Source organism: Rhamphochromis sp. 'chilingali' (genome assembly GCF_963969265.1).
Source record: "Rhamphochromis sp. 'chilingali' genome assembly, chromosome: 19".
NCBI lineage: Eukaryota > Metazoa > Chordata > Actinopteri > Cichliformes > Cichlidae > Rhamphochromis > Rhamphochromis sp. 'chilingali'.
The window spans coordinates 29,288,544-29,307,254 of record NC_137946.1 but is presented as its reverse complement, the minus strand read 5'-3'; the positions used below and the strand labels follow the sequence as shown (position 1 = coordinate 29,307,254).

At 37.1% G+C, this 18,711-nt stretch overlaps 1 protein-coding gene across 1 annotated transcript in view; it reads left to right on the top strand.

Annotated features, from left to right (window-relative positions):
* Positions 1 to 18,711, top strand: part of tmem132e (transmembrane protein 132E) — a 448,364-nt gene that overhangs the window by 156,854 nt on the left and 272,799 nt on the right. The window lies entirely within an intron of this gene.

Sequence of the window (18,711 nt, the reverse complement as noted above, 5' to 3'; positions counted from 1 at the left end):
AGAAGAATGTGAAGAGGTCCACTTTAAACCATACTAAAGACAAACATTTACTATAGTAGTTTATCTGTTTATTTTCCATATGGGATGTAACAAGTATTGAAGCTGCATTGGCAGGTTGTTGTTAGATACCCAAAACAAGAAAACACATAGCAAGGGGAGGATGGTGAAGTATTCACAGGGGAGTTCTTAGATGAAGCGTGAGTGCAGCAATGATTCGTGGCAGTCATTCGGTAAATCCAGTATAGATATCAGAACACGCACACGTCTGGCAAATGTCTGCCGCAGCTTAGCACAGACCATGCGATAAGATGGATATTAGGGCAATAGAAATGTTAACCAGTAATTCAGTTTAGAGATGAAACGAGCTGATATGAACATCTAATTGAAACATGTTCTTTGTTTTGCTAATTCTGTTAAACCACTAAATACATCATGCATCTTTTATTGCATTATGTTCAAAATTCCCCATCGGTTTTCATCAAAAACTGTTATATATGAGCTTTTTCCGTTTTCACTGTCCCATTCTAATAGCTACGATGCTTTGATGTTTATCTAGAAGCTTAGAGGAAACTCTTAAAAACAGACAGGCAAAAAGATTATACTTCCTTGATTTTATTGTTCTACAGCTGCAACTGTTTACTTCTCCTGTGTGATTCCTAAACTATATTTCTGAGCTGCTGTATCTGTAAGTAAATGCCCCTCAGGAGCAGCCACGGTTACATCTTTAGAAAAGTGTTGATCTTCTGTAAATAAGACAAATCCCCAGAGTGTAATAGAAAGGGACCAGTCAGTGAATGATTGCTGTAAATTGGTGAAGCTTTAAAGGGACCTGTCTGATGGAACTTCTTAATTTATGTAGTGACATTCACGTTGGCATTTATTTTTACCAAAAGCAAAAGCCATATGTTTTTATTAGCATTTTTTATTGAATAATTTGTCTGTCCTTAAAGCCAAAGCATGAGGGAAATGCATTATTTATTGTATAGTTACTCTTATGTCATCGTGCAGTTCTTAGTTTTAATCAATTCCATTGTCTTCTTGAATACTCTGGATATTCACATATCAATACATTTTTGTTTGAAAATATAAACGTTAATATTGGGATGACCGTGCCATACTCACATCTTCTCTATTTAATAAACGGCAGTATTATAAGTGGAGCTAAAAGGTGTTTGCAGATTAATGAAAGGCAGCTTTACCTCTGCAGATGGAGGACGACCTCTTCTCAGTCTGGCGCCATTTTAGCTGTGGAATGAATGAGATCCCATTCGGTTTTTCCAGTTGCTGTTGTTGTCAGGTTTATGACACTGGAACAGCTGGGAGTAAATTATTTGCCAAGTGCTTTACAATGGGACACTGACACTTGATCACATGTATTGATGCCTCTTATAATGGCTTGTCTCCCATCTGTGGGAGCAGATTGTTCTGGGTAGGAACATTTTGCAAGCTTCAAAATAGTTTAATTGGAAATAAAGCCTGGTTTGACATTACACTGCATACTGACAGGTCGGACATTGCACTGCACATATTTTGTGTGTACTATATATAAGTACAATATGGGAGGAATCAGAGCTGACGAGACCAGGGGGAGCAAAATCAGCCACACTACACACAGGACAGGGACTATCAAAGTAAAACAGGAAATACAACAGGTATGCACAGACACGAGCTTAACACTAAGACATCAGACATGGCAACAGGGAGGAAACACAGAGACACAAAACAGAAGGGGCTCAAAAATACGAATCAGAAACCAACCCCTAAAATGAAGAAAATCTTAAGAAGAACTAACTTGAAGCACAAGATAATTATCAAAACCAAAACCACTGAGTCACAGACTCAGGACCATGACATTCATTTAATTTAGTTCAGTTTAGTTTTTAGTACAGAGTGCCACATGAAGGAATATTGGAAAATCATCTATCATCTTACCTCGTTATCCTTGTTTGTCTCAGCTCAGATATTTATCAGCTGCACTTCTTTAACTGGTTGGATGTAATGTATGTCTTGACAGACTTGGGTAAAACTGTATGTTCTTGCTATGTAAGAAGATTACAGAAATGCCTTAAGCACACGCTCGGTACTGATAAAGTTAAAAAATATCAAAAAGAATGTAGTGAAGGAGGAGTTTCATAAAAGAACGTCAATTTCAAATAATTGTTTTATATACAATGTGTTTATCAAGTTGTAGTATAGCCTACAATTTTTGGTGCATATGTTACATTTAAATGTCTCCTGTTAAAAAGTTGTTGGCCTCTATGGCAGACTTTGGTAAAATAAAAGAGAAATAAGTTTTGTTTGTTTGTTTTGTTTTTTTAACTTTTCTGGTGACCACATTCTACCAGTCTCTCATGCAATAAGTCTGTATTTTAAGCAACAGGGATAATAATTGCTTTTTCACCTTGTAATATCACTTCTCGTTTTGTTAGTAGAATGGCCAAATTAAGAGAGTGAGCAGATTGTTTCCGCTCCCGCTATCCAGCATCATCTGTCTCAGTGATCCCCGTTTCTATGCAGGAGTTCTTTCAAGTTCCGACACAGTCAAGTGCACACCCTGTCAGTTTGCAAATATCATGCAAATCATCTCAAACATTGAAGACAGTTGAAATTTGATGCAAATTTGTATACAAAGCAGCAAAGCAATATCAGCGGGATGTGCAAGCATCAGAGAAAATGCCAGAGTTGAGACCGAGCATGAGAGTTCATGGCTCACAGCAACACAAACAAATTTTCACGGGTACGTATCCCAGCTGAAATTTATGAGACATCATAAATTTGACTACAAATGAATGCAGTTTCATTTGCGCCTGCGGTGGGTGCACATGTCCGATTTGGAAACCCCCCAGCAGCTTCACATTGTACTGAAAGAAGTGTGAAGACTTACAACAGAAGTGGACTTCCTGATGTTAAAGATTATTAACCTACATCGGGGTCTGATTCATTTGTTGGATGGATATGTGAGAACATCCCCAATGTTCAATGTATACAATCCTCTCGTCTAATCAACCTAGTCTCAATTCTGCTCACAGGAAGTGATGACCAGTTGCATCCTTGCCAGCAAGCAATCCTTTCAGTGCCCATTAACTTAAATAAACAATATTTAAAACATTTACTTGTACCATGGTGTGAGCAATTTGCTAATATGAATTTGCATAATTTCTGACCAATGAATGTGAAATGACTCATGCAGTCGTTTATGCTTTTTCCTCCATTGCTTTTTTTGGCTCCTATCATGTCAAATCAACTCGAATGTTAGGGCTAGACAAACGTAAAAATGTGTTGTATGGTCTTAAAACTAAGATGGTTTTCAAAGGATTACATTTGTGTTATGAGTTGTTTAAATGGTAAAATTACTTAAAAGTGTTCTACTGACTGGAGTCGTGTTGTTTGACAGCTACACAACAGAAGTATGTCAAGTGATCTGAATACATTTAGCAGGTCGCCCACATTCTTCACTGTTTGCGTGACGCTGTTGGAAAGCGTTAAATGTTCAGACATTACGAGTCAAACAGCACAACATGCTGCATGATCTGCCTGCTGTTGTTGGTTTTATTGTTCTTTTTTACATATGACTTCAACTGCTTTCTGAATTCTCACAGTGGACTTCACCTTTTGGCTTCTCTGTAGTAGTAAATTAAGAATTGTTATTTTATGCATAATTTATTGCGTACTTATTGTGTGAGTGCTTTAATTCAATGGTACCACGGAAGAAAAAGTAAAAAGAAGAACAAAATGCTTTGTTTGTGAGTGTCTGTCTATCTATGTGTGTAGATATGGCCTGTTTTCTTTATTTTCTTTGCTAGATTTTGTTTCTACTCTGTATTCACTTCAGCTAAACTAACACTTCTGAATTGCTACCAGGAGTATAATGAGGCTTTAACCATACACCAAACCTCTGCTGTAAAGCCTCGTTGTAAAACTGTAAAACATGTAAAACTTGATGCTGATATGTTCATGGATGCTTGTGAGACCTCAAACATTTCCAGTGAGTTTTTTGCTACCAGTTGAGAAATTATATAAAACTCATTACTAATTTTTCACAGCTGATATTCAGAACTGGTCAGCTACAATAATGAAAAACCCCAGTCTGACAGTTTTAATGTCTACAGGTTGATGAAAGAGGAGTTTGTATCTTAGGATTTTTAGCCAAGCTTGGTATTTAAGCACTTTCTAACCTCTCTCTGCAGTGTTTCAGGAACTGAAAATGAGCTTCACTGTGTAAAGGTTAGAAGACCAAGGCTTATGCTGAAGCACAAATACCTTTGTCTGTCTCAAAAACTGTGGAAAAGCCTTGAGCCTACCAAAGTCCCTGTGATGAGGTGTATGAGGCTTGTTGTAGTGCCAAGGGTGAGGGAAGGATAAGAAAAAGCTACGCCTAGATTGATCTCAAAACAGACTCCTCGGGTGTGGGTCCAGCTATTTGAGAATTAATTTCCTCCACAAACTCCACTCCACATTTTATCACTGCCCAACAGCTATGCATATAGGTGGCTTTGAGCTTATGAATGATCTGATGCTCTCTTAAATCTACCAGCTGCTGCCTGCTTTGACAGCTGTGAGAAAGCTGCGGCAGCTTTCAGCAATCACACTGCAATTTGTCAAAGAATTGGACATTCCAGTTTCATTAGAACTTTATCAGGAATCCTCTTTGTTTACTTTTGTCCAAGTAAACAAAAATTATCTTTTGTTTTCCTCTCCACATCTTCTAATAAGTACAGTCCCTGTTGGGGCTTTCCACATTAGAAAATGGCTTGAGTTTTTTTTATTTTTCCCTGGTGGTAGTTTGTATTATTAAATGGCAGTATTTGAGGCAATAGTTTTCATCACAGTTATTTAAAAGCTCAGAGTTGCGATTTATCCAGGGTATTGAAACGGAATTGTTCTGCTGTGCAGTAATATTTGTATCATAGGCCGTCTCCCCTGATTTCCCGTTAGAAATCAACCTGCAATTTTGGATTTTAAACTGGAGGCCTTACATCGAGCTAACGCAGTCAAAAGTATGACAAATTCGAATCCTAACTCTGACTATTTTGCTGATTTAATCAGAAAATAATGAAAACTACTTGATGTGTTTGATAAGGTTAAAGATGTTTCCTCCAGTTTGAAAAGTGTTTACTAATGTTGTATCAGTGTGATCTCATTAATGCTTGTGTGATATAGGCTTAACCATTAGTTGGTTTAGTAGAAATCATTAGTAGTACCATTCCTGAGTACAGATATGTTCTTTAGACACATTTGCATTCGTATTGTGTACAACAGGGACAGTACATATTAAAATTGTTACATTTAAACAAAATGTAACCAATGCAGTGTACTTGCCACTAGCCACAGCTAAACTTTTCCTTGGTTAGCCTTTTAAGACATTTATCAAAATTAATATATGGCCAGTTAGAAAATATCAACAACAACAACAATAATAATAATAAGGATAATAATAATAATAATAATAGAAGCAACAAGTAATTAGAAACATTTAAAAGCAACCATTAAGAATGGTAGAAGACTCATTTTAATGATCTTTAAGCCATAATTTTGCTTTTGCATTAAAATCTTTAGGGTCAGTTAATTTATTTTAAAGGCCAGATTTGCTGGCCTTTAACTATAAAAGAAGACTTTTTTTGTTTAATTATTTTTACATTTGTTACCTTACAGTCTGCATTAATAGCGTGCTTACACTTTTACTGCTGAATTTTAAAATCATCTGACTGACAGAATCATGGGGAAATCTTGAGAAGGCCATTTTATGAAACTCTTAAAGCTTATCATATTATTCACTTAATGAATTTTACAAGAAAGCCATTGTACGGACTACTGATCCAAAAATTTTCCAGCTCATTATATTGAAATTAAATTTTCCTTTTTCCTCATCTGTCTACTCCATATTGCTCTGGAAGTCCTTTGAAGCTCCTGGGTGGTTGAAACATGCCTAACTATGTTTTCATGGGGGCAAAGCCTTCTTTCTTGTTGTATTTCTATAAATACCAATACTTTTTAGTATTTTACTGAACATTTTGTGATCAAAGCTTTTCTGAAGATGTTTTGCTCTTACCTTTTGGTTCTTTTTCACCTCTTTTAGGATTGCACATTGCAGAGGTGTGGACTCGAGTCACATGACTTGAACTCGAGTCAGACTCGAGTCATTAATTTTATGACTTTAGACTTGACTTGAAAAAATGTTCTGAGACTTGTGACTTGACTTGGACTTTTACACCAATGACTTGGGACTTGAATTGGACTTGAACCGGTTTACTTGAAAAGACTTGATATTTCACCCCAAATATAAAATTTAACATGCATATTATATAGAGATTGAAAATGTGACGTCATTCACGGGTAGAACCGCAAAGGATTCTGGGAACTCGTGGCAAGCGGTACTAGCGCACGCAGGCTTTCAATTAAAATCAGTCACACAGCGATAAAAAGAAACACAAAAATGTCAAGAAGCTGTTGTATTATTAACTGCAATAGCCGGTCGCATGACAGCCACGGGAAGCCGACGGGTAAAGAGATCGGTTGTTATCGGATTACGTCGTGGAAGAGAAATTGTTCGAGCCATGTTTCCGAAGTAACAAAGAGGCGACTGGATTGCAGCCATTCAAAGACCAAATATAACGTCCCAGAACACTCCAGCTCACAGGTTAGTCTGCTCCAAGCATTCCCACAAAGGTCAGTCTGCTGTTGTAGTTAATGCGTCATTTTTCTTAACATAATTAGTGATAGGTTACAAGCAAGTCTGGCGCTGAACAGAAATTGTCGCGCTATGCTCCTTTATTTATTGTGCATAAATAGTAAATTATCCTGACACAATATTGCGTTTCGCTTCTGTTATTATGGTACACTGACAAAAACACATACTTTTATTCACAGGATAAAACAGGTTTTTTGTATCACTAATTGCCCAGTACGATTACAGCATACAATATTATTGTCACTGCTACATTTCTGTGATGCTACCAGAAATTATTTCCACTACTAATTAATTACCGTTGAGCTCAAAGATCCTATTAATAAACGGTTAACGAATGTGTATTTATGAAGACGATTTGTGAGACTGGTAAACTTATGATACGTACGATGGTCTTTCGTTCTACACGGTGCATTTCAAGGTCCTGCACCCATCCGTCGGTAAACTGTACCTGGGCTTGTTGCAGTGACCGGAAGTTACTAAACTTCATGAGTGTATGCACTCACTCCAAGAACCGTATAATTATAAATATGCATATAAATATGCTAAGATGAGATAGCTGACTTCATCTAACTAGCAAATGTTTTCCAGGCTACGTTGGTGATACAGTTTTTTTTAATGTGTATGATATTTTTGTCATGCGATTTTAAAGCTGGTCCTACAACCGCATCCAAGAATAACATGCAGCGTATCTCAGAACTGTCGGTGAAAATTATTCTTGGAGCTAGGTTTAATTGAGCTGCATTTTAAAGAGGTGCAATTTCACAATTTGTGTATATTTTCTAAGTTCACTATTTTGTATGTGTTGAGAAAAACACAGATTTTAAAATTACATGGTCTAATATTTACATTTAGCATAACTGCAACATTATTTTTTCGTTTGTTTTTTTTAAAGACTCGAAAGGACTTGAAATTCAAAGTTTCAGACTTGTGACTTGACTCAGACTTTTACACCAGTGACTTGAGACTCGACTCTGACTTGCCTGACATTACTTGAGACTTGACTTGAGACTTGAGGATAAAGACTTGAGACTTACTTGAGACTTGCAAAACAATGACTTGGTCCCACCTCTGGCACATTGTGCTCTCTGTAGGCCCATTCCCGGAGCGAGCAGGAGCAGCTCTGGTACAATTGCAGACAATTTGTCTCATTGTGACATCCATTTCTTTTGAAATGCTTTTGTAACATTTTCCTGTGAATATTCGTTTGATTGATGGAACACTCGTATTAAGACATTTTTTAGAGAAGTCTTGAGAAGAGCAGAGTTTACCAGTAAGAAATGTCTTTCTTTTCTGTCGTATTTTTTAGGTGTTTTGAGTTTGTATGATGCTATAAACAGGAAAAAGAGGTTGATGTCAATGGGACTAAAAGTGAAGGAGATTTGACCTCAGTGGGTCTCCCTAATTAAAAACGAAAGTAACAAAAACAGAGGGAAGTACCTATGACACACTTCCAGTCTCATCTTCACAACTTAACACCCGACTCCAAGAAGGTTTTGGTCAACTCATTAACTTTTAGAAAACATGAAAATCACAACATCCACAACAGTGACTTGTATAAAGAAAGATTCTGGTTATTCCAATCCTTTTTCTCTGTGTGTGTGTATATATGAACACATGACAAACAACTTTAGGCACTTTATTTATCATTTATTCTTATTCTTTAGCTGACTGTACAAAAAATCCCAAAGAACACACTTTGAATGGCATAAAATAGTATTTTTGCACCAGCAAGATGAGTCCCAAAAGGCCTTTATGATGTGAAAGGAAAAGGAAAAAGCTGTGGTCCGCCAACTTACTCAAGAACTGGACTAAAGATTTGTGGCAACAGGTCTTGTGACTCCCAGTGTTAAGTTCTTTGGTTCAAATCATCATTAATATGTATGAAGGTAGTCAGGAGAAATCCCAAACACACTGCCAATGCAGTAAAAGCATACCAAGATATATAAAACACACAATGGAGCACTAACAGTCATGGACTGGCCTCCCCAGAGGCTGGATCTCAGGATTGTTGAAGCAGGATGGGCTCATTTTGACAGAGAACAGAACAAAACAGCCAACATCTAAAGAAGAACTTTGAATGTCCTTTAAGAAGCCTAAAGAACTATTGCTGAAAACCTCTTCTCTAGAAATTATAAGACAGCTGCCTAAGAGAGTTCCAGCTGTGCTGAAGAGTAAAGGTTCTCATACCAAATATTGACTTTCAAGATACTTAAAATTGTACAGACTATTTTTGCCTCATATACTGTATTTCCAGGCATGTTTGCACATTTCAGCAAACCACTTTACCTATTCCCCATTTCCATAGCGCAATCTAAAGAAGTAAGGGGTGGCTCATGGCTGTGATACATTTCATCTTGCTTCCAGTGGTGTAGTGGTTAACACATTCAGTTCGATTCCAGCCACAGACAGAAATCCCCTTTGGGATTGCATCAGGAAGGGCGTCTGGTGTAAAACACTGCTAAATCAAAGGAACGATAACAAATCTGCAGTTTTGGGGGACGTTTGTGATTTTCTACACCTTTTCTTTTTATTTTGGGGGGTGAAAGTGAGCAATGGACTTGAATGGACTGACTCAGAAACTGACAGTGGGAAAAAAAAGAACAGCACATTTAGAAATAATTGAAGCAGCATCCTGACTAACCTGAGCAAGTTTAGTTTATTGCTCTGTAAAATCCAGCTTTTCCCTTTGGAGCTCAGAGATTAGGTTAAAAGTTGTCCCCCCCCCCATCCCCCTCTTTCACTCAACCCTCATATTGCCTACATATGCCACTCCATCATCCCATTGTTACACCTTTGCTATGTGGTTAGTGAGGCACAGCACCAATTACAGTCTCTATCACCCAGTACAGTCTGCACAGCTCACTCCAATTGCCTGCATTGTCTCATGAAAGAAAGAGACCTTTCAGAACATATTTCCTCCCTCAGAGGAGCAGGCTTTAGACTGCTCCACAGGTTCTTGGAGTACAAATAACAACACTTCTTTGCTTGCAATCACAAAAAAAAGTGTGGTTATTATTTAATGTCATATACAAATGCAAATGGGATTTGCAGAAGCTGGGAAGGTGACGGTGCACATATCCTTATGTGTGGGCACTGGCAGCGGAAGCAGGGTCACGTAAGGAGTAGGATATATGGCAGGAATCTGTCACAAATCGTGTTGTTTGGCAGGGCGTCTTGTCAAGGATTTCAGTTGGATTAGGAGCCTTCTGTGTAACTGATTAAGCCGCTGTGGAGCTTAGCTTTCAACAGAGTGCATGGCAAAGGGCGAAAAGTACATTTGATGCTGAATTTCACAAAGACACAAGTGAAGGTTTAAAAAGCTATTGAACTCAATTTAATCTGTTCTAGCTTTTGTTTTAAAGCGCAAAAGCTGCTAATATTGCAAGCGTCACAACCTGGGATATTAGGAGCATTAAGTCTGGTGATTAAATGGCTCTGATTGTGGTTCTAATGGCATTATTAGCAATGCCATTTAAGCAAGGTCAATCTCACACCAGCCTCATTACTGCATATCTAGAAAAATTGCCTCCGGTGTGGTTGTCACCAAAATCGACTCCTAGCTCAGGTCCAGCATTCCCTAAGTGCAGCAGCACATTAGTATTTATGTTCTTGAGGATATTGTGCTCTGTTACAGCTTTACATTGTGTACTATAAGTGTTTAGCGCTGTTGTGGATGGGTGGCCAGATGAAAATTAGATCCTGTCCTTCATTACTTTGGAAGTGTAATTTGCATATTATTACCCTATACACTTGGGGCATATTACGGTTTATTCCAGCAGCGTTATGATCCTGATGTAGCAAATACTCGTACGCCACTCCCAAATCCCAGGAGCCTCAATTACTTAAGGGACAGAATTATATCTGCAGGGCTTGTGTCGTCCTCAGACTTCTGTTTGATCTGGTAGGTGTTAAGTTGTCTTCAAAATAACAGCTGATTAAAGGAACTAGACCAAAGAGAGCTGCCTGGCTTGTTCCAAAAATGGCATGATATTTTTTTTTTTGTTCCATTCAGTAGCAATAATCAGGCCCACCCAACGCCAAAATAACGGCCTCTTTAGCAGTGCCATCGTGTATTTCCAATCACTATGTGATTGCATTGTAATCATGGAGTCTTTCTGCTTCGCATTCCACAAAGAAAATATGTCCACATTTGGCAGCTGGCATTGTAATTAATTCTGAAGTATGCTGAGGCTTTTATCATACCTTTCAGATCTGCAGCCCAACATAGGTGAGGAACTAATTTGCTTCCTCTATCATGATTCCACGTCCCATTTTCTTTCCCATCTTTCAGCACCACCATCACCATCCTGTCTTATTAATGGCTAATACTGTATTCATATCATCTAATATGAAACAAGAGCCATCACATTTAATTATACCTCCACAGGACATGGGTGCACTCTAATAGACATCTTTCTTCTCAACAGTTACCTTTGTCATTTTTCCTGTTCTAATCAGGGAGATTCCAATATTCAGGACACATGCCCTCCTGAAATAATGTCAAAAATGAGCCGTTCCTTTGCTGTTTTACTGGAATTGCCTGTGCTAAGGCTTCGAAAGTGGCCATAAGCTTCATATTTATCACCAAATGATTCTAATATTTGTGATAAGGTTTTAGGTGTTTTATAGCCCGGTGTCTTTTCTCTTCAAATGACACTTCTTATGCTGTTAACACAGTCAGGAAACCTCTAGTCATAAAGCAGCATTATGTAGATTTCCCTTGATCTCTAGATGCCAAAAATGTATCCCTGCCTTTGATTACATTTTAGCAGAATCTTAATGCTATAAGCGTTTGAAAACCGTTTGTTTAAGGCCCAATTTCCACATCACAACACCTCAGGGAATTTTGTTTCATAATGAACCTAGCTTTGTGAAATAACCTGACTTGTCTATTCAGAGCCCTAACCTCAACCGTATCTACAATACAGGACTGCAGTAGCAAACGCACGCTAGGCCCATGCATAGTGTTGGACCTCGCTGATGCTCCGTGGCTTCATAGTCTGGGTTGGTAATCGAGAACAAGTCACAGCAGACCGGCTGCTGTCTGTGCTGTGAGTCGCAGCAGCAGATTCCTCCTCTCTGCTGCTTTGGATGATGTGAATTTCACAACTGTGCCTTGTGATTCACAGTTGATCGGTTATTTGTTGCTGCCCTGTAAGAATGAGTCAATTGAGTATGATGTATTTTAGCTGCATTGGATTTGTGCGTGTGTGAGTGCCACTAAAGCTGAGTGCTTTAGTAACAGTTGCTGGTGTAAGCCACAGTTTGCATGTAAATGATGAACGTTGCCACCTTGATGTCACCCGTTGGTTCGTGGGCTGCTGCTTGGAACCTTTAAACGTTGAAGCGCACACATTTTTTTTTTAAACCAAGCTGTCAGCATCTTAATTTCAGCTCTAAAGATGAACATTTTAACATGAAAGTCTGTGACTGATTGACTCACATTTCTTGCCGGCCTCAAGTGGCCGTTTGAACTGCAGTTTTTGGCACTTCTATGTCTTCTACATTTTTCAGCCTCGAAGGTGAATTCCAAAAATGTGTCTATTTGGAAGAAATCCAAAAAAAGACACTATTCATCCACTACCCATTACACGTCTGATGTTGCATTCTGATGAAGGTGTTCAGTGTCATTTGCTAACATGTAGTGCTCGGTGCGCCGTCCTGCTATCACACTGTATTATCACATCTCACTAGGCCCAGGATCCTCCTGCTCCACCAGGCCCAGGAGCGTTAAGATGCCGCCTAAGAGGAGCAACGTTAATGAGGAGGAACTGGAGGACATAAAGAAATCCCTAAACTTTATGTCTGAAGAAATAACAACAATTTCAAAACAACAAAAACTGATACTCAATTTAATGGATGATATTAAAGAACTAAGAAGGCAGAGCGAGGAAAAGGACAAGAAGATTGCTATGCTGGAAGGACGGGTGTCAGATCTGGAACAATATTCAAGAGTAAATGATGTGATAGTGACAGGACTGGAAACCAAGCATCAGACATACGCACGGGTAGCAGCAGCAGAGAGAGGGGAGCCACCCGAGCAAGAGCTACGCTCTTTGGAAGAGCAGGTAATGGCCTTCTTTAAAAGCAAAGATATAGAAATGGACAGTAAAAATATTGAGGGATGCCATCCGCTTCCGAGAAAAAATCAAATACCTGCCATTATCATTCGTTTTGTTAATAGAAAACAGAAAAAAGAACTGCTCAAGCAAGGAAGAAAGCTAAAAGGTACAAATGTTTATTTAAATGAACACCTAATCAAGAAAAATGCAGACATTGCAAGACAAGCAAGAATATTAAGAAAACAGAAGAAAATACAGTCAACTTGGACGTCAGACTGTAAAATATTCATTAAGTTAAATGGAACACCAGAGCAGGCTAAGGTTCTAGTCATCAAAGAGATGACGGAACTAGAAAAATATAACCGATAAATGCAAAGCAGTGCTAAATATGATGGGACCGTCCAAGTGCTCAACCAACGCAGATGTCTGACAATTTTCAACTAACAACTCATATAGATATTGAAAATAAGACATTGATGTATGACAGCAACATAGATCCTGATTGTAATTTCTTTAACAATAAGACAAATGAATGCAATTATTATACAAATGAGCAACTTAAAAAGGAATTCAAGGTAGAACAGGGTATAACAATGGTTCACTTTAATAGTCGAAGCTTATATGCAAACTTTCAATCCATCAAAGACTACATAACACAGTTTGAACAGCCATTCAATGTGATAGCCATATCGGAGACCTGGATAACTCCTGGAAAAGAAGAAGACTTTAAAATAAATGGATATGAATTCCTTCATGTAGACAGGATCAACAAGAAAGGAGGTGGGGTGGCACTTTACATTGATAAAAACCTAAAGTACAAAAGAATGGGAAGAATGACAACTGTTATTGATGGAGTGATGGAATGTTTATCAGTGGAAATAATTATAGAAAAAAGGAAAAACCTAATTGTCAGTTGTATATATAGAACACCAGGATCTAAGATTGAGATATTTAAGGATAATATGGAGGACTTATTTACAAATATAAATCAGAAAAGAATGTTTATTTGTGGGGACTTTAATATTGACTTATTGAATCCAAATCATAATAAGAGTACAGAAGAATTTATTGATTCCATGTACAGCATAGGTTTATTTCCACTGATAACAAGACCGACCAGAATAACATCTCATTGTGCAACTCTATTAGATAATATATTTACAAATATAATAGAAGGAAAGATAAAAAGTGGGCTGTTAATCAATGATATAAGTGACCATTTACCAGTCTTTGCATCGTATAATTGCCATTATAAAGTGAACAACGATGGACATAAGATTATTTACAAAAGAATAAGAACAGAGAAGACCTTAAATTGTCTTAGAAATGAACTTTTAAAGCAAGATTGGAATATTGTATATGAACAAACAGAAGTTAATAAAGCTTACGAAGGATTTTTAAGAACATTTAACACATTACTTGATAAAAACTGCCCAGTAATTGAAATCAATAGGAAACACAACTATGCAGGAAGACCATGGATGACAAAAGGACTACAAAATGCCAGCAAAAAAAGAATACCTTATATCGAGAATTCATAAAAAAGAGAACAATAGAAACTGAAATGAAGTATAAAACTTACAAAAATAAATTAACTAATATAATGAGATCCTGTAAAAGAGAGTATTACATTAAAAGGTTAGAACACAATAAAGATAACACAAGAGATATCTGGAATGTATTAAACAGAATAATCAAAAATGAATCAAGGAATAATGATTACCCTGGGTACTTTATAGAAGGGACAAGAAGTATTAATAACATGGAGGAGATAGTAAATGGCTTTAATGAATTCTTCGTAAACATAGGGCCAAAACTGGCAGAAGAAATAAAGGTTGATGGAATAGAAAGGGACACTGGTGAAAATATTGAAAGGAATAGTAGCTCAATGTTTTTAAGAGCAGTGGAAGAGAAAGAGATTTATGACATGGTTAGAGGACTTAAGAACAAAACCAGTACAGACTGGAATGATATTGATATGGTAACGGTAAAGACAGTTATTGATGGTATCGTAAAACCATTAAAATATATATTCAACTTGTCGTTTCAAAAAGGAGTTTTTCCACAAAAAATGAAAGTTGCTAAAGTTATTCCCATTTACAAAACCGGTGAAAGACATAATTTTACAAACTATAGACCAGTGTCAATACTCTCCCAGTTCTCTAAGATACTGGAAAAACTCTTCATAAAAAGATTTGACAGTTTTGTGGAAAAATATGAATTAATGACAGATAGTCAGTATGGGTTCAGAAACAACAGATCAACAGCTTTGGCACTGATAGATTTAATGGAAAAGATAACGGAATGTATGGATAATAAGAGGTATGCGCTCGGAGTTTTCTTAGATCTAAAGAAGGCGTTTGATACTGTTAATCATGAAATTCTATTAAAAAAACTGGAAAAGTACGGGTTTAGGGGAGTGGTTTTGGAATGGTTAAAAAGCTATGTAGGGAATAGGCAACAATATGTACAAATAAATGAATATAAATCTAATTTGATGGATATAGCTTGTGGAGTACCTCAAGGTTCAGTACTGGGTCCAAAAATGTTTATTATGTACTTAAATGATATCTGCAGAGTATCGGAGATTTTAAAGTTTGTAATATTTGCAGATGACACAAATATACTGTGTGCAGGTGGGGAATTGCCACAGGTTTTGGAAATGATCACACAGGAATTAACGATATTAAAGAAGTGGTTTGATATAAATAAATTATCATTGAATCTCGATAAAACCAAATTTATGTTGTTTGGAAACCAAAAGAAAAACATCGAAGTAGAAATATGTGTTGACAATGTATATTTAGAAAGAGTAAATGAAATAAAATTTCTTGGGGTGATCATTGACCACAAGCTCTGTTGGAAGCCACACATTACTTATGTTCGGGGGAAATTGGCACGGGGCATTGCCGTCCTGGGAAAAGCAAAGCATATGTTGGATCAGAAAGCACTGCACATTTTATACTGTGCTTTACTACTGCCATATATGAGCTACTGTGTAGAGGTCTGGGGAAACACATACAAAAGTAACACACAAACAATAACTATAATACAGAAAAGGGCCATTAGATTAATAAATAATGTAGGGTACAGGGACCATACAAATGCACTCTTTGTCAAAATGCAAGCTATTAAATTCCAAGACTTGGTGAAGCTTAAAACAGCGCAAATAATGTATAAAGTCAGAAATAAATTGCTTCCCAAAGAAATCTGTAAATTGTTCATAGAAAGAGAAGGTGGGTATAACTTAAGAGGGAAATGGAATTTAAAAATACAAAGTGCTAGAACAACTTTAAGAACTATGTCAATCTCAATTGCAGGAGTTAAATTATGGAACAGTCTAACAGAAGAAATAAAAGACAGTCAAAACATAAAACAGTTTAAAGTAAAATATAAAAACCTAATTTTAAATAAGTATAAGAATGAAGAAAACGGGGTTAACCCAGGACGGTAATGTTGCTGGTAATGGTGTTGCGGTTCTTTTTTGGTTGTTTTTTTGTTTTGGTTTGGTTTGTTGTTTTTCCATAACTTGTGTATCTGCAAATATACACATTCTGTATTTTTCATATGAAAGAAACTATACTGTGGTGGGGCTTGCTAATTTCTTGTTTTTGATTTATGTATGTTATGTTTTGTTTTACTTCATATGTTTATATGTTTCATATGTTGTTTGTTTAATTTAAGACAAAAAAAAATTAAATGAATGAGAGGTAAAACTTGAGGGGGTAGGGACAAATAAGTAAATACTTCAGCCTACTCCTTTTCAAACAAATAATGGAATGATATTTTGTAATGATTGTGAAGGCACATGTTTGAAATGTTTGAAATAAAAATGAACTGAACTGAACTGAACTGAATTTGCCTGTTTTTTTGTGTTTTTTTTTTTTTTTTTTAACACTGTTGAAAGTGATACTGTACCATGTTTGAACAAAGGGCTTCTGGGCCTTTATGTCACTTTTGCTTTGGGGGAGGGATAAGAAGATTCCTGTACTGGGAGAATGGTTTCACACTTATTGTCCACACCCGTTCTCAGCCTTTTTGTTCTGCTCTCAGCGTACTCCGTGGTGGGTTTTCCATTTATCATTTGATATTTTCAGAATAAAGGGAGACAACCTTCAAGAGATTATGGTGCATCGTGGCATCCCCTTTATATAAGTTACAGTTAAAAAGAAAATGGGGGGAAAAAGGTGAAACATTTACTTCACATACAGTTTGTGCTCCTAAATTAAAAAGTTACGCACACAAGTTCAACCAAAATAAAAACTTCAAAGCATCAACCCAGAAGAGGCTGATATGGCAGCGGATCAGTGAAAGTGCAATGAAAGTCACTGTGTATAGTGCACATAGTGTATAATATCAATGAATGAATTATCTTTATTGTCATTATATATAATACAGTGGAATTTGGTTTGGCTTTCTCTTAACATAAAAGCAACAGAATAACTAAATAAGTAAGTAATTAAACATAAAAATAAAGAGGAAGAATTAATATATGATTTAGCCAGTTTAATTAACATTTCCTCTCCTCTGTATCGTATGTTTTTGTATTGAAGAGTCTGAGTACTGCTGTGTCACAGTGTGCTGGAGATTGTGGTGGTCGAGGCTACAGCTCCAGGGTATAAGCTGCTCCTGAATCTGTCAGTTGTAGTTTTTATTGTTCTGAATTCAGTAACCGTCTCTTTGTTTTGGTTGAGGTGTTGAGGACCAGATCATTGTGCCTACACTACTCATTCAGGTTGTAGGCGTTTTCATTCTTCATTCATTGGGGGGATACCTTCAGTCGGGCACAAAGTTTCTCCTCTTTTAGACTACTGCTGTTGTTTAAGACCTCAGAGTTTTGTGTACAATTACCTCAAGTTTTCTGACACTTTTTTGTTGGCTGCTTTTCTCTCCTCTCCCTCTAAAGATTTCTATTTATGTCCAGAGCTGAGGTGTTGATAAAAGTGTTAGCTTGCTCACTGAGATGGGGCAAATGTAAAACACATGACACAATGAAAGTCAGAATACAAGCACCATAGCCCAACATTTCTTCTCTACGGAGCCCTCTGGCACATCGCTGTCCTCTTTGAAGCTTCTCCACTATTGATGGTGAACGGCAAAACCTAATGCATGCAGATGTGGCTCCAGTCAGCAGTTGGGCCTTTAGCTGCCACTAAGCCTTTCCCCTTCAGACACAGCTGTCCTTCTGTTTTGTATGTGGATTTTTCTGGCTTTGTTAAAGCTGCATAAATACTGTACTGTGAAGCCCCACTCTAGTTCTCAGAAGCATTGTTTTGCTGAGTGCATTGTTGTGAAAAAAAAAGTGACCTCTCGGCTGATGTCTACAAGCTCAGTACAGAATTTCGTTCATTAAAGAGAAACCGCTTTGCATGAATAAATCCTCCGACATCACTCAGTAGGCATGTAATTCATTTTGAAGCTCATGATTCATGCCCGTTTGTGCTAATGTGTCATGTGTTTGATTATTACCTGAACCAGAAGATATTTCCGTTAAGGTTCAGCTAGTTTTGCATTTAAAAAGATGGCACTGCTTTAGAGATTTTACTAATAAAGGTTAACCGACATAAGGAGTTTCAAAAATATAACTCTTAATGATATCACCAAATATTTCTTATGTTGAGTTTGTGTCCATAAAAAAATCAGTATAATTAGTCTTGGAACCTGAGATGGGAAAACATTTGGTCCAAAGGATCCAGCCTGGCTGACTGGATGTCTTTGCAAAATGGGACACCTACATACAGGAAAAGTATCATTTAAGTAAATTTAATTGCGTGTTGCACCAGGAAGAATGGTTTTACAAGTTAAGAATGAATCACATGATAAAGGTTGAACTATTAGTTTTATCTATCTGAATCATCGTAATCAGTTTTATAGCATTACAGCATTACATGGTCTGTTAATCTGGTTAAGCCATGGCTCACACTGTACCCAACATTGTGCTACTGCTCCTGTGTAATGACA